At 44.9% G+C, this 17,117-nt stretch overlaps 2 long non-coding RNA genes across 3 annotated transcripts in view; one reads left to right on the top strand and one right to left on the bottom strand.

The window, feature by feature from the left end:
* LOC128786601 (uncharacterized) overlaps positions 1–13,063 on the bottom strand; it is a 169,693-nt gene extending 156,630 nt beyond the window's left edge. For both annotated transcript variants that reach the window (XR_008430362.1, XR_008430363.1), the window contains exon 1: positions 12,932–13,063. This is a non-coding gene — a long non-coding RNA (uncharacterized LOC128786601). The remainder of the gene's footprint in view (positions 1–12,931) is intronic.
* Positions 13,064–13,070: 7 nt separating this feature from the next.
* Positions 13,071–14,432, top strand: LOC128786600 (uncharacterized). Its single transcript, XR_008430360.1, has 3 exons — positions 13,071–13,400; positions 13,540–13,602; positions 13,784–14,432. It is a non-coding gene; the product is annotated as an uncharacterized LOC128786600 (long non-coding RNA).
* Positions 14,433–17,117: the final 2,685 nt, after the last annotated feature.

Here is a 17,117-nt window from a genome sequence, read left to right as displayed (position 1 = left end):
GGACAGGGCACCTCTGCAGCTGCAGAAGGCAGGTTCTCCAGCTCATTATTTAACTTGGTTCTGGAATAGAGAAGCCAAAACCTCTTACCAGCACTACTGAGGTCTTATCAAGACATGCAAAGAACCCAGATTCTTTGACACAACTTGCTTATTTTGACAAAATGGAGAAGCTCCTTTGCATTGAGTTTTTGAAGCTCTTCTTTTTCAGGATGGGGTACCCCTCAGAGACTTCCCCCAGGACAAGTGACTGCACTTTCACACTGTGTATCAATACAATGACCATACCACCCTGAGCAGCATTTTAACACCTGCTGGGCAAGATTTCACATTTGTCAGCTCCTGACACCTCACTTGCTCTCACAGAACTCAACATAGCCAGGGAACTCCCTCATCAAGGCTTAAGTGGCCAACTGGGAAACAACTTCTACTTGCAAATTGTTACCAGGGACATTAAGTGGAGACTCAAATCCATCCCCATCCCAGTGCATACCATTCCTTTTTCATGGCTACATGGAAACAAAACACAGCTAATGGGCACACAATATGGGACATGCCAGAGCATCCCTGTGATTTACAGGATGGCTAATGAGCACATCCAACGAAAGCTTGTTGTCTCCCATAAAATCAGATGGATGTAAGCACTCATTAGAAGCAATTAACTCCATGCAGCACTAAATAACTTGCCGTCATTACCGTACTTTCTTTTCCACCCCATCAGATAAATACAGGCAAATATATGATACATAAAAATACATATGCAGCTGAGGATCTTGGTACTCCAAAGCCACCTCTACCACATCGGGTAGCCTGCAAGTGACAAGCCTTTTCTTTCACTCATCCTGATGTCAACAGCCATGTAAACACCACAGTAAAAACCCAATGCTTAGGGTAACCTGAGACACACATCACTTGAGTCATCACCAAAACGGCCACAAAGTCTGAAAACCAGGGATGGAATACTTGAGTACTGACAGTGAAAATGCCACAAGGACACAGCCCAGGGAATTTAGGTCCTGTCTGCTCAGACGAGATAGACAGGAAACTTCACTAGAGGTATCTCAGGAACTCCCTAGGGCCACCAATCATTTGAGTCTGTTTTACAAATAAGATATTAAGAAAGAGAAAAGCAGCTAACAAACTACTGCTGCAGATGAATGTTAAAGAACAGGAGCTCCTAGGTATGAACTCTGCTTTGCACCCCAAAGCACTTAGAGCCACAAGCATGCAAAGTGCTGACTAAGCAGCACGCCTGGGCTACAGCAGAAATCAGGCTGACATAAAGGAGCATCATCCCTCACCTATAAAGCCATTGCTAGAATGACAAGCACCTCAGAGACCTAGGCCCCAAAACCAGCAAAAAAATTAACCTCCTTGTTTTTTATCTTTCCCACAGGACTCCTGTCCAGTGTAAGAATCTGCAAGCGGGATGAGAGTTACATTCCAGCTGGAACAGAATCTAATCTGCAACAGCAGTCCAGAGCACATAGCTCAGGAGTCAGTGTGAGAAATTCTGCCATGAACAGTAACCAACCAAACAGCTTTTGGAAGGTGCTTTTCCCCAACTTCAACTGCTGGCATAGCTGGTTTGTACTGAAAACAGCAATACATGGGATTTGGAGTGTTTCTAACAAAAGAATTTTCAAAAGCGGTCTGCACAGGCATTTATCTGTTTCTGTTCCATTAACCAACAGCAACATTTACCCAAAGGAATTGCCCTCAACTACATCAACTGTACTAAAAATTATGTTTCTACAATAATTGCATCATCATTTAGCTTAACTTTCACTAAGTTTCTACAGAAGAAGCATTTTGTACACATTTAAAGCTTGTTAGTAATCCTAGTAGAGATAGAAGGATTAAACATGATCATTTTCCCAATTCCTCTCAATCGCTTTGCAGACTCTGCTGGTGTAAACAGTAACCACTCAGAGACAAATATCCACTGTTCCAGTCTTATGTCACAGGTACAAGCTTCACAGGACTACTTGGCAAAGTCAAGTGTCAGAGTAAAGTCTGCAGTGCTGCTGCTAGAGGGGTCTAGTGAATACCCAGCCTCTGCCTACGGCTGCTCAATAAGCTGCCATCTGCTTCACTGAGGGTCCAGGCTCTGCTTGAGCAGCATTACATAAAACCAACCACCATGACGTTCCACAGAGTTTTGCTTGGCTGGACCAAAAACCACTTCAAAACACAGTTGCCCACACAACAAAGACATCGGACCTCAGATCAGTGGGACTCATTGACCCATTCCCTACACAACAGGCGCAAGGAAATCATTTCCTGAATCAGAGGGTTGTTCCCAGCAGTACTGGCATATTCAGCCCACCACACATCTGCAAGAGGTGTGCTGGTCAGATGGTCCAAAGCAGCAGTAGCTGATGAAATAAAAACCTTTTAGCATAAGGTACTATTCATTTAAGTTCTAGCCCCCTGTTCAAATGCTTCGCCACTGTCCCAGGGAATTAATTTCCATCTAGCTGGGATTTCCCATTGCTCCATTTGTCCCTCTCACAGGGCACCTCCAGGAGCATTCAAGCTCTGCCTTCTCTCACCTTTCCATTTAGCAGCTGCAGACAGCAGCAACATCTCTCTCTCTCAACATCTCTAGGGTCCCAGAATCCCTAAGGAGCACCCACACCCCACTTCTGGAACTCCCCTCCCAGACTGAACCACTGCAGGACTCCCAGCCTCCATCCCTACCCTCTGCCTTTGCACACTCCCATACTGTTGTGTCAGTACAGTGAACAGAAGTTCCTGGCAGAGGCCTATGGCTGCCTGTCTGCTCCAGCTGCCCAGGCTCATACAGATGACAGGGAGGTAACACAAGGCTACAATGAGAGCTCAGTCTTTTTACAGTGCTGCTCACTAGATAGATTTCTGCAAAGTCACAGGATTGCTTGGGACTTTTCCCTCCTTCCCTCAGAATATAAAGCCACAGAAAAATGGCTGGAGGGGAGGGGGGGGGAAGTAAAAAGATGGCGTGTGGTGGTTTGAAATGAGCAAGATGTTAACTAATTTTACTTTTAATCTTCCCTTTTGCTACAAAGTGAGCCATTCAGGCATCACATCTTCAGCATTTTCCTTGCCTCTTTCAGAGAAGCATATTGGGGCAGAACTTGCCAGCTGTCTGCCTCCTTCGCCTTCTGCTACCATTATCCTGAGGTACCACCCCACCTTCTGGCCCTCCAGCTTGTTGCTGGGGGGGGGGGGGGGGGAAGGAAGAGGAGAGAGGGAGGATGGGGAACACAGTTACTCTTACAACACATCTACGGTGGGGAAGCCAGAATGAACCAGACAAATATTCCAATAGGATATGGCATAGATGGAGAGCTCTGATTTCTCCTAGCAGAGTTTACACCTGCCTCCATCCATCCCCATGCACACCCCCATGCCCAGAGAGAGCTCTGCACTGCAGTTTCACTGCAGTCACTGCCTTGCGACTTCATTAACCCTTCCCCATTAAACCCTCCAGTCAGACACAGAGCGCGCTGCCCCTGCCCCCACCGCGGGAGAATATTCTGATGCCCACACTCAGCCAAAGCAGCCACTCAAGTTAGAATGATGCATTTCACCGCCTGTGGGCTCTGAGCACATCCAGCAGCCTGGCAATCCCAGCCCAAACGCCTCGTGCTGCCTTCAAGTAGGTGTAGCTGTTTGCAAAATACACAGCACACAGAGCCTGTGTGTGGCAACAGCTCTGCAGCCACAGATGGATTTAAGGGATGTGGAGCATGAGCACATCACTCAACACATTAAGACGCATGAAAAAAAGGAAACAAAAGAGCATTTCTACTTATTCACATGCTCAAATATTCCCCTCTGGTTTTTTGTTTTTGTTTTTTTTTTTTAATCAAACCCTGCCAATCTAGCGTTTCACCTCAAACTGTTTTAACCCCTTTGAAGCTACAAGTAAAACTGTATGTTAACTACCATGTCATGCCCCAGGCATAAGCAGGCAGCCTTCCTTTAGCAGTAGAACTGCACCAAATCATACCTTCTGCCCAATCAGGCTGTTAACCTGCATAGAAACCCAAAATGCTTCAAGGACAAGTTTGAAGTTGAGAAACAGAGTTTGTGTGCCTTCCCTTAAGTTCATCTGCTCCTCTGCTTTCTCTTGTCACACACCCAGCACTCACTCAGAACCAACACAGTAAACAGAGATTATCAATGTCTTATGCAGTCAAAGACAATACATAGGCTTTTGTCTTTTGCTGCTACTGTTTTTCATAGATGCCCTTCTGCCTCCATCCTCCTTGTCTAACCCACAGTGCCTCATGCCACCCAAAGCTCCCTGGCTGCTGTCTTTTTCTCAGCTGGACACACTGTATGGCCATCAACAGTCCCACCTGACCCAACAAGCTACTCACACCTCTAAGAACACCACCTCACTTAAGTGCTCTACAGCTTCCAGAACTGAGCAGTAGTTAGACCTGCCACAATTTATCTACTCAATCTCATCTAAATCAGGTTTAAAACATACAGGGAAAAAAAAAAAAAAAAAAACACAAACCCACACTAACAAGATCAGACAGTTGTAATAGAGAATTCTCATCTAAGTTATCAAGGTCATAACAAACTGGGATGATTCTATTCCTTCTGGAAGAAACTGGGGTTTGGATTTCAAGTCCTGAAGTCTTCCTTGATAAACAATCAGCCTCTCCCATACATCACCAAGCATCTAGCAAATGCCAGACAAGATTTCTGCTGACCAAAACAAGCTTTCCAGCCAGAATTAGCAACAGTCTCCAATACTTCCTTAGTGACAAAGAATGCTTCAAATAAGATGAATAAATCCAAAGAATTACAGCTGAAATGAAGCTCGGGAGGGCCTTTCAGCCCACCCTTCTTCAAAGCAGAATGTTCTGCACTTTAAACTCCTTCTGACAAGAGATGGTACCACATACCTCCAAAGAACTTCTACAATTTCAGTATTTTGCATTAGCTTCTTCCACCAACTTTGGAAAGTCTGGGTAGGTGCCAATATCAGCAAGGGAAAAATGCTTGGTTTTCCACCCACTCCAGCCATGGGAAGGAGTCTGAACAGCAACTGAGAAACAAACCAACCCATCAGGATCTGAAATATTCCACATTCCAGACTGCAGCTGCTAGGCAAGCTGGAGTCGTAACATCAAACACATCCCAACAGCCATAAAAAAAAGCCTTTCAAGAGTCCACTACATCTTATGAAAGGAACTTATACCTCACTGAACCCATGTGCTTTCCAAACTAGCTATTTGTTAGTTCCAAGTAGTGATAGCAGTAATAAGGTATCACCTGTGCTCAGCTGTTACCAGTGGTCTCATGATAATGCTGAAAACTAGAAATCTTGCCCAAAATAGTAGCCTGGAAAAAATAGGGTACACAAAACTACAAATCAGCAGTCAGAGAAGCAGGTCATGTGTACCAGTGCTAAACTGGATCACCACCCATCACCCCAGACTGATGGGCAGACAGAGCCCTCATCCTTTCCCTCTGAACTGCTCCCTGCTTTGAAATCAACTCTTGAAACCATCTGCCATTGCAACATAAATGAACTATTATTCTAGTAAGCAGAACTCAGAATTTACACATGGCACTAAGTACAGGCCTTTTCTTGTCTGTTGAGTATATGGTGCCTTCATTGTTCTTCTGGTATTTCTTTTTTTAACTACTTAGCCATCTAGAAAAGACAGGAGGTCCTAAATATCAGTCTTCTCTAAATATCACCAGAAGGCAACACTACAAAATTACATGCAACTCCACCATAACATTGTGGTTTTGTTACATGCCCTCTCTGACACCACCACCTCTGCTTGCTTTCATGGATGATAATGCCACTGAAATCCATGAGGTGGCATTCATTTATACCAACAGATAATTTGCGTAATGGCTAAGTATGCATTCCCAGAGCTGCAGGACAGGCTCTCTGTGACCTGTATGTTCCAGGTATGGAGAGGGTACAAGTGGCCAACCCTGCTTGCACATTTTTCTTCACATCAGTGTTTCTAAGCAGCCCAAGCAAGTGACTGCAGACACAAAGAACACTGCAGTTCAGCCCTTAATGTGCTACCGTTCAGCAACATGCCAACAGTAGAAACCACCTCAGGTGTCTGACACGCACAAACACATGACCTTTCTCCACACCGGCCCAAGAGCTCTGCTTTCTCTCCAGCTGCACACACAAACAGCTGCTGAGTTACCCCAGTTTGTAGACAAGAACGAGACACTTGCTCCCCAACAAGGCAAGCAGTCATAATCTCTGCAGCCATCCTCTGCTGCAGTGGCAGCAATATTACTATCAGCAACATAGGAAATACAGGGTGCTAGGTCAGTGAGAAAACAACAGAATAGTCATCCCTCTTGCCTGAGCCTTTTTCCTACTCTTCCATGCAGGTTCTGCCCTTGGCATTTTTTATTTTTCAAACATCTTTTTCTCCAGCCTTCTGAAACAGAAATGCTTTGAACGCTACACTTCCGAGGCGCTTTATTCTTAACTGCCATTGAGCAAAGCTACCCAAGAGACATTTCCTGCACACAACGAGTTCTGCGAACAAGAACGGAAGGGTTAGAACTAGCCTGGCTGTGAGGAAGACACGGCTGATGCTAAGGGGGACTGACAACCTCTGGTGTTCCTCTCTAGTTAATCTGATGACTTACTCTTAGAGCAGACAACATGAAATCTTTTTTATGCTGTTAAAACTGGGCTCCCACCATTGAGAAAAATTAAGGACTCTTCATTCCCACTGCAGAAAAAGCATCAATTTTAAGTGCTTGCACAGGGTTTAGGACTTTCGCATCTGGACTCTACCATTTAAAAACCTGCCTTATATTTTTCACAGAAAAAAACACCATCTATTTATACATGCACAGAACCTTTACTGTTCCCTTTTTTCAGCATGACATACTGTCCCCACCCAAATTCAGTCCTGGTCTTCTTACTGTAACTCCAATTTGGTTCCTGAGGTAACATGCTCATAACCAACCGCATCAGCACTCACCAGAAGCATCTGCACAAGTCAACACGTCTCACAGACCTCAGACACCTCATTTGCACACAGAAACACAGGGCTGGAAGGCAGTCCCTGAATAGGCATCTAAAAGGACAGGAGGATTTTCATTTTATGCTTACGAACAGATTTTCACAAGTGACTACCGATTCCACATGTTTCAGCTTCTCCATTTTTTCTCTCTAGGTAATTCTTTAAGAAGCTGGATTTCAAGGCACTCCACTTTAAATCAGTTCTCTCCAGGATGGAATTGCAGCACTTGGTATTTCTAGAAAATCTTGACTAACAAAGAGACTCAATTTCATGTGAATCAATGATGCTCTGGAGAAAAGTAAGTAATCACCCAGATTTGAAGCAGTTCTAATCTACCTGGTTCATACACCAGACTCGTGCAAGCTGCATAATTAACTCTAATTTATATTGCAAGGGAAAAAGCTTATCTTTGGAAAAGGCCACCTTCAAACTCGGAACATAGCAAAAAACACAGGGAAGCCACTGTGCCACACCACAGTGCATGCCTTGCTACTGTCCATAAAAACCCCATTCACTTTATATCTGAAGCACAGCTGAACAGAAAGTTACAATGATGGAATAGCACAAACCAGACTTTTCTAAATGCTGCCATCTCTTAATTTCTTATTTGTCTCCACCACACTGATGTCTTGCAGGCTCCCCTTTAATGCCTGTGCACGAGTTATTAAATAAATGACTGTGTGCAGTGGCAGTGGCCCATGACACGCAGCCATTCTGCACTCCCGATGCAAATGCAGCAGGATGGATGAAGCTGTCACACTGCATCCTCAGAAGGGTATTTGTTAGCCTCATTTTGCTGCTGTCATGGGCTGTAGATGTTACTCCGGCCTACCCTCATGCCAACAAGAGTTCAGAAGGCACTGCAGGAAAAACTCAGTGTGGAAAGCAGCACAGAAAGCACTCAGCTTCCCTTTACAGCTTTCAGAAGAAAACAAAGACATTTTATTACAAGGTAGAGAAAATGCAGGTTTAGAAACGCGCATATATGTTCAAAAAGGTGTCTCTTGCTAGGTTTTGAGGCTGAATTTCCAAGTGCTTCTGCAGTTCCGTGATAGAGCTCTTAACATCAGCTGCTCTGGTGCATCTCCAATCCATACTGGTTGGAGATAAAATTAGCAAATGAAGGATACAGGGAATGAATAACTACCCTCTAACTGACACCAAGAATGGAAGAGCAGCACAGCTCAAGAGAGCCTAAAGTGGTTGAGCACCTCCATGCCAGCACCACAGAGCACAGGAACCCAGCTGCTATCCACCTTCAGTCAGCTGCTGGGCTCTCCATCAGGACTGTTCATCCCAGCAATCATTTCTGAGGCAAGTACTTGGGTACTCTAAATCGCTGTGATGCAACCAAAGTTACTTAAGGACAGCCACTAGAAGCTGGCAGCTTTTGACAGGATAACACAGATAGGACTCAAATGTCTCTAAGAGAAGCCAGGATTACTCACTATATTTCTCCTGGTAATTCAACCCTCACAAAATACCTACTTCTACACATCCCACTTCCCCCAGTCTGACCCAGTCAGCAGCACCCTAATGATCCACACACAGACACACACAACCACTCCACCATATACACACATGCACATGCATCTACAAATTATAAAAGCCAAAATAACTTTGGCACAACACAAAGAGGTGGTTGTCAACAAAAACAGATGGTCAAAGAATTGGGCAAACACTCAGAGTTCCAGAAATGAAGCTTTTGCTTTCATTCTAAATGCCACACTTCTTACCCAGCTCCAGACAAGAGGATACATGGAGCCAGTCACAAGCTCGCTTCCTGCCAGGCTTCTCTGTTTTCATGACAAAATTAAGAGTCCACAGATGGAATAACTCAAAGCTAATTTTTACACAGGTTGGTTTTCCCTCTCTCCCTCCTCCCCACGATTCCAAACAACAAGAATAACATATTGTACGAAATTAAAGAAACAACTACAAGGAGGGGGGAGTAAAGTTGCAGTGAGGTCATTTTGTTGCTATGACTTCAGTTATGCAGGGAGTTCTATTTAATTTGAGAAATTATTTCTTTCGCACTGTGCCTCAGGAAGTCTGCTTCAGCCAAAAGCCTGACAGTATCACAATCCACCATTCCAAGTTCTTGTTTTTATTTCCTCCCAGAAATTCAAGGCAACTATCTTATTCTTGCTCTGGCCCGCGAACCTACTGCCACCAACTTTCAACAGTCCAAGCTTTCTCCCAGCCCTCTTACTCTCACTGTTTCCTCCCCTCTCCCAATTGGATTCCCACTCCTACTGAACTCAACAGAGCCCAGCAGAAAGCAGACAAGGTAAATCCTACAGGTTACCTTGCTCACAACACAGTACATCCCAGGTACTTGCTGGACACTCCTCTGAAACTGTGCATACATGGAGTCGAGTTCAATGAAGTAAAACAAACACAATATTAAGAAGCAGGAATATCTAGCAAAGAATGTGTTCATTCTTACCTCTTAGATAAGTAAAGTTCAGAGTGATCCCAGCAGCATATTGAATTATTTTTCATTTCTTTCAAACAGGCATTCCCAAGCACTTGGCCAGCACCAGCAGTGTTCAAATCTGTGGGCTGCATTAAGGCTGACCATCTCCAAGGGCTGCCATTTGCCAACCAGCACTGCCCTACCAGGGCTTTGCTTAACAGCAGAAGAAAAAACTCTGCTGCAGTGCATTTAAAAACTTTGGTAAAACGTGGTTTTGCTGGGACACAGAAAAATGACACATTTTTAACCCGAACACCCAAAGCTTTGAGCAGAAAGGGAAGGTCACTGGCCAGCTTAGTGTTAACTGTTTCCTGGGGTCAATTTGGTATAAGTGCAGCATCATTTACAGAAGCTCTGCCCAAATATCTAATTTTCAAACTGTAAATTTTTTCAGGCTGACATACTACAGCCCAGTGCCAACACTGGGAACATGAAGGGCCAGCAGCTGCCATGAATTCTGGTACAAGTAATGAGTTACTTGCAACTGATTGATACCAACATTTAAAGCAGCTGAAGAACAACAGCCTATCAGGAGACTTGGCCACCTTCCCTCCAGGCTGCTGTCAGTACTGACTGCACTGTACGGATGCAGCAATACATTTCCATTTACCATACCTAAGGAACTACTACTCTGCTCCAGCTTGAAACCACCATCCTGTTACACATGGTTGTGTGCCATTCACAAGCCCAAGCAGAAGCACTAAGACAGCAACAATTTCCCCTCAAGTGTGAGGGTACTGACTTCATGGTGACATTCCTGGCTCTTAAACATTGCATTCAGTCCCTTTTTCTCTATGTTAGAGAGAGTTTGCACATCCCTTCCCCCACCCCAGCACACAGCTATCAGAAAGAGCCGGTTTGCCCACACACATCCATTATCTGGATTTGCCCTCTGCAAAGCTCCCATTATGGACTGAGCTGAGTACTCATTAGCCACAGCCAACGCTACAAACAACTGAGGTCAGCTGACTGAGAGACTGACCTTTCTAAGTATCGTGCCTCCAAAATAAACTGCACCATCCACACCATTTGATGTCCTGGTTAATTGGAACCTCTTTTTCCTGCATTTTGTCAAACACAGTAAATGTCACAGCAAATTTTAAGTGACAAGAACTTGGAAGACACATTTAATTTCCCAGTGGCATACAACAAACTAATCCAGTTTGCATTACGCTTGTTAGAGCTGATCTCAAAGGTCCAATGCATAACTAGAGTTTGAGGAATGTTCATTTACAGATTAGCTCCTGCCCTCTGACCTCAGCAGGAGCTTAATTTACAATGATACAAACTCAGCTCCCACAGAGCTCCAAAGGCAGTCCTGGGGAGCTGGAAACTCCTGACCAATATATGGACTATGCTCCAGCACTGCTGCTTCACCTCACCACAGAGCAGGCGGGAAATCTAAGGATGGGCCAGGTCAGATCCTTCAGGTCACGCTGTGTCTCCCTGTGAGATGTACAGAGGCTGACACATGCTTTGGCTTGGGCATATTCAGATAGAGCTCAAAAAGTTCTGACCCTCACCTTTTCTTCCTGATCTAAGTAACTCCCAGGTATATAAGGGTTGAACACTCTCCTACAGAAAAGTAACTCCACATGTTGATATGGATCAGAATTTTAACTCCTATGCTGAATCTCATATTTTGGGCCTCAATATAAATTCTGAACTATCTTTCTTTATTAAACATGTCTTGTACTAAACCATCTTTTTTCTATCTTGGATGGAGAATTCACCCCCTTCCAAACCCACTATACTTATTGCAGTTCAGTGAATATCCATAGGAAAACAATCTCAGCCCGGAAGATGATTATTTAGGCAACAGTTTTTTTTCTATTTCATTAGTTATTTTCCCTGCTTTGTCACTTCTACACAACCTTGGTCAGTTTGCTTTTGAAGCTGTCCATTATTTACTATACACTCTCACTTTCAGTATATATAGTTACTTACATTAGCATACACTCAAATGCCAGAGGCAAGTATTAGGATTAGCTGACTGCTCTTAATATGTTAAATTCCGGTGTACCTTTGTAACACAGAGATCTGCAGCTCCGAAAAAAAAAAAAACCCAAACGTCCTTAGGAACATGAAACATATTTTAAGCAAGCATTACCATGAGCACCTTTTCAAAGTCCCAGATGACAGGAAAGATGACTCCACAGCCATGATAAATTGTCTCCTTAGTGCATTTAATGGCTATCATTTAAGACACTATTTTCCTTCCTGTTGGCTGCACGATACAAAACCATCACATACCCTTTTGCTGGTTTGACAGCACCATGGGGGTAGCGTGCACACAAGATTTCACAAAGAACAGACCACATCCTACTCTAGGTACAAAAGTCTCACTTAGACATGAGAGAAACTACAACAGCTAACAATGGCAGCTCCATCCACACCAACGCAAGATTGCCCACAGGTTCCTCACCTTCCCACAGCCACGATTAGTGCAGCCTGCTCCTTGGAGATTGCCAGGCTCTGAACAAGTGTTTGGTTAACAAGGAATACACAAAGGTGCAGCCAATACACCCACATAATCCACCAAGAGCACGTGATGTGTATGACAGAGCAGGACTCCAGGGACAGACCCAGCCACACCTACTCATCTGGGGCTCATGGGGTTACAGATCACTTATTCTAGGGAAAAGACAGCTCTTATCAGAAAGGTGAGCAGTGAAAGACCACAGCAAAGCTGGGGACAAAGCCATAACTACAATGTAAGAACAATGTCTTGAATCAAGCTTTTCAAAGTCATTTAGGGAATCAAAACATCACACATTTCCTTCATGGTTAGCTCCAATATATTTATGAGCTTTTGCATACTCCCAGAGTCATCCACTAACTCCACTACCCTGCTCTGCCTTGCAGAGGCCACCTTGCTTTAACAACTGCCATGGGCCCAGGATCCTTGATAGTCAGGGGAAAAGTCATCTGCCCCTCTTCTTTAAAGCCCAAAGATGAGAGAGCTTCCTCTTCTTGCTTTTGACAACCAATGAGCCAGGAAAATTTAGCTCAGTCAGTAAGAAGGCATCGATGTACTTTCAAGAATTCTAAGCTCCCTTTGTTTTACACCATTTCTGCAGTAGCTTCTTTCAAAAGAACATCTGCTGTAACCCACACCAAAGAACCACCCAGCCCAGCCCACTCTGACAGAAACCAGAAGCACACACTTTGTAAAAGGACACAGAATAAAGCAGGCCCATGGGGTCACTCATTCAGGACACACACCCAGTCCCATAACAACGTGCAGCTCTGGGACTACCTGAGCTCAGGATGGCTTTCCTGTGTTTAACAATCATCCCTAAATTTCTATTCCAGGCACTCATCCAGACTTCACCCCTGCCTGACAAGCCATCACTCAGCCAAGTCAGACCAATCAGCAAACCTGCACTCAGCTCCCCAGAGCCCTATCGGCTGCCTCACTGCTCAGCCTCACCTTCATCTCTGGCACACCAAGTCATCTGTTCAGATCAGTGCAGACAGCTCGCCTGAGGATCCTCTACCACCAAAACAAAGGTCCCTGTCCCCTCCATATGTAGGAGACAGACAGCAGATGTATGACAGAGAATCCTTCAGTCTTAGGCACAGTTCTGTCACACATTTGGAACCTGCCATGGCGTGGGAAGATTGTGACGCAACACAAGCAAGGCAACTACCCAGCGCTCTTCCCAACTGTGCCGTCTCAGAGTCATCAAGCTCCTTGCCCAAGCTTTCCTGACGAACCTTCTCATTCCTACCCTCAAAATTTCCTGCATCTCTCTCCACAGAGCAATGCTGTATCTGAAGAATTCAACTCCCATGGGAACTCTCCATATTTCAGCATCTTTATCGCTTTGCATGAAGATGAAAAGCAAACAGCAAAAGAAATGGGGAGGAGGAGGGAATGGCCAAATCCTCACTGCAAGGTCAGGCACTAATACACCATCAAACTGGTAACAAAGAAACTCACAGTTAACATGTCCCTTGGGTGACATCATGTACATTCCTGTATATCCTGTCTCCTTTCCCCATCTGTCCTTTTGTCTCTGTGCTGACTCTCGACAGGCCAGACCTACCAAGACACATCTGACAAGGCCTGCCCAATGAGGAATACTGCATGAGAATTTGGTAAAGATCCAGTGGACACCCCACTGACCCTTCCCCCTTCTCCTTCCCTCCATCCCCACTTGGAAATGGATTCTATCTTTACCCTGCTCAGTAACTGACCTGCACTGGTTGCATCCTTTCTCTGGGCAGCTTAATTTCTAATTCTGGGCACTTGGTAGCTGGTCCATTTCCTTTCCCACAGGAAAGGAGGACCCTGCCATATGACCAGAGACACTGCTCAGACAGCAGGTAGCCTTCCTGCCCAGGCACCAGAATCAACACTTCCCAAGCAGCAGCAACTGCTCCCTCCAACTCTTTCAAGCACAGCTTAATCCTTTACAACACAATTCTCCAAAAGCTGCAGAAGACAACTGAACAGCTTGAAACCTCTGCTCAGATATTCTGCTTGGGATGGAGATTGGTTTTCAGCGCCAGCAGCTGAACATGTGACCTCCTGTTCTTCCACTTCTTCACCACCCAGAACATCCAGGGCATACGCACCTACAAGCCAGGGCCCTCCAAGGCAAGCCTGGCAACTCCACATTTTGCAAGGCCATTAAGACCACTGCCTTTGGCCCACAACAGAGGAACCCTGCTCAGGCATGATTCACTCAAGTCACTGACCACAGAGGAAGAATTCCCATATCCTGAAAGAGCAAGTGGTCTTTTTCAGCTCATCCATTACGCTTCTTCTCTAGGACACCAACTATTAAGGCCGTAAGTTCTACTGATGTAATTTAAAACAGGACCCTTGGAATAATTCCCCTTGTTCACTCATTCCCAGGTGGTAACTTCTAGGATCATGAATTCATGTACTACACAAAAAATTTTAATAAAATACACAGTCTGTATTTTAGTCTAGTCCATACAAAATGGACTACGCTACACTACTCCAGAAGTGTAAGAGCCTTGAGCACTACAGATACATTAGTGAGAGTCCTTGGCTCTATCCCCCTACCCCTTACACCTTTTGCACTGGCATCTATCTGCTTCCTCCATTCAGGCTCTGCAGCCCAGCTTGCCTTGCACTCTTATTTCCTCCCACATGTGCTATGAGGAGCCTGGGTGACAACCACTGAACACGGAAGCAGAAAGCGATCAATTCACTCTATACAGACTCCCACTTTCACCTACACATTCCCAACAACCTCTCCAGCCACAGCACATTCCAGCAGTTTACTGCTTCAGCAAGACACTCCGTAGTCTCTCAGCAACAGCCTTACAGAACACAATCCTGTTCATCTCCAGCCATCATGTTAGCTCAGACATCATTTTAAGTCTGCTCACTTCGTTCTGCCTCAGGCCCAGATCACATCAAGCAGACCAACCCCAACCAGAAGCACGAGCTCTCTAAAGCCTCAATTAGCCAAGCAGAGGCTTCTGTACAACTGAGGAAGCCTCTCTAATGAGAGCTTTCCTTCCAGCTCTTTGATTAAGCAAAGTGGCCAGAACAGCAAAAGTGACAGAAACGTTTACTGGGGGCCTTACATTTAGCCTGTAAAGGCAGGCAAGCCAACAGCAGCTAATGGAGTATGTGAGCACACACTCCACGACTGAGTGAGAGCCCTGGGAACAGACAGGCAGAGCTCTGCACCACAGTGCTGCGCATTTCTTACAGTGCTTACCCCAAAAAAACGCTGCACGCACAGTCCATTGAGCTTTGAGCTCCCTGTATCACGGATGGTTTATCTGAAAAATGGGAGCAGGACAGAATTGCAGAGGTTTCCTTTGCTAGCAGGAGCAAAGATGGGAAGGGGATAGACGCACACAGAATAAGGAAAATATCATACCAAAGGTAAAAATCACAAATTAAATACAACTCAGTGAAAGCCTAGCTCTTTACCAGAGGTTAGTAACGCTTTACCATAGGACTTTCAGGAGTCAGTATCAAGGGCAGCAGGGGCAGATTCACACCATGTGGGTTCTGAAACCAGCAAGTAGAAGGTTCCTTCATATCGAGACAAATCACAACAGCTCTTCTGGAAGAGAGAAGTGGTGGATGGCCAGAACCCTCTACAGCTCTTGGAATTCCCTTTAAACACCCTAGTGCTATAGCAAATGCAGCACTGGACATCACTTTTGACCTGAGGCAGTCAGTGGGATATACTAGATACCCAGCTGCCTTCTCCTTAAAACAGCCATCATCATCTTATTTAACAGACCCCTGCCTTTCACATTTCTCCAGAGCCATCCATGAGTTCTCCCATACTTGAGCAGTACAGAGCAGCCCCAATAAGCACTGCCACTTGGAGCATGTGCCTCCTACTGAATCCAAACTTGAGTACCTGGTCCAGCAGAGGCAGGAACAATTTAGTCACTCAAGTAAAACACCACTGACAGCTTCCTTTTACACCATTCTTCTGGAAGCCAGAGTCCACTGAAATCTATGTAAAACATTACATTTATCCATAATGTCCTGCAGAAGCACTGCTACACTTCCCTCTGGGAGCTGTAGCTGTGTGCAGCAGCCAGAACCAGACGTAGGGAGGCAAGTAGTAAAGAGCTAACTCATTGCCAACAGCCACGCCTGTTTCCTTTCAACCCTCAATAGCCAGAGGGTTAGCATGTACATCTTGCACCTTCAAAAATCATCTTAAATCTAACATTTTTGCTGCCTTTGTCCTGTCCTGTCAGAGAGGATAATTTCTTAAGTCATCGACTGCTGTATGTTACATATAATTGAGAAAATTATTTCAGATAGCTATTACAATGCTCCAGTGACATTTCTTACACTTGACCAGCAATATCGCTAACAGCAGCCTCAAGATTTGGTACTGCAGATATTGTCCTACCCAAACAAATTTCCACAGTGATAGGTGATTGGTCCTGCCTTTATTTCCCCCATCAAACATTACTGAAGGAAGTAAAACTTTGCTCCTTGCTCGGCTCTTAAGTCTTCCCTACAGTTAGTTAATGTATAAGATCTATCAGCTCTTTCTTCCCAGGGAGAACAGCCACCTCATGCTTTCCTGAAATTACCATACAGATTGCTTTTAGAGGGACTAATATGATTTTCCTTATATAGAAACCAACAGCTGTGTAATATCACATGTTCTATTCAGCCTGGTTTGTGTCAAGCTTGAGCTGTCAAAAGCAGACAGGCTGGCCACAGAAACAAAAGCACAGAGTTCACCCCTGGACCACTGGGCTTGCAATAGACAGACCAGAGCAAGTTAAGACATTAACAACCAAAAATAGTCTAACTTTTGGCTAGAAGCTCCTATGGGAACCATCGCAACATAGGAGGTTTGCAATCTACAAGGCTTGGCCTCACTAGAAGCACTGGAGTAGCCTTTCTTGAGGAGAACCCAGGCAAGGCCAGCTGGCCAGAAAACAACCCAGCAAGGGTCACAACATTGAAAAACCATCAAGGAGCCCCTACAGTTTGTCCTAGGAGTGGCTGGAACCCAGTGAACTGGCACCTCCTCACATGTTTAAAACAAAGCTGGAGGACAGACTTAAGGTCAAACATCAGCCCCTAAGCCTGCACCAAGCTAACAAGGTTAAACAGATGGTCCTGAATGATCACATGTGAA

The sequence above is a fragment of the Vidua chalybeata genome, chromosome 4, assembly GCF_026979565.1.
Source record: "Vidua chalybeata isolate OUT-0048 chromosome 4, bVidCha1 merged haplotype, whole genome shotgun sequence".
In the NCBI taxonomy this organism is placed as follows: domain Eukaryota; kingdom Metazoa; phylum Chordata; class Aves; order Passeriformes; family Viduidae; genus Vidua; species Vidua chalybeata.
The sequence above is the reverse complement of the archived record's forward strand: the minus strand, read 5'-3'. Positions and strand labels throughout refer to the sequence as shown.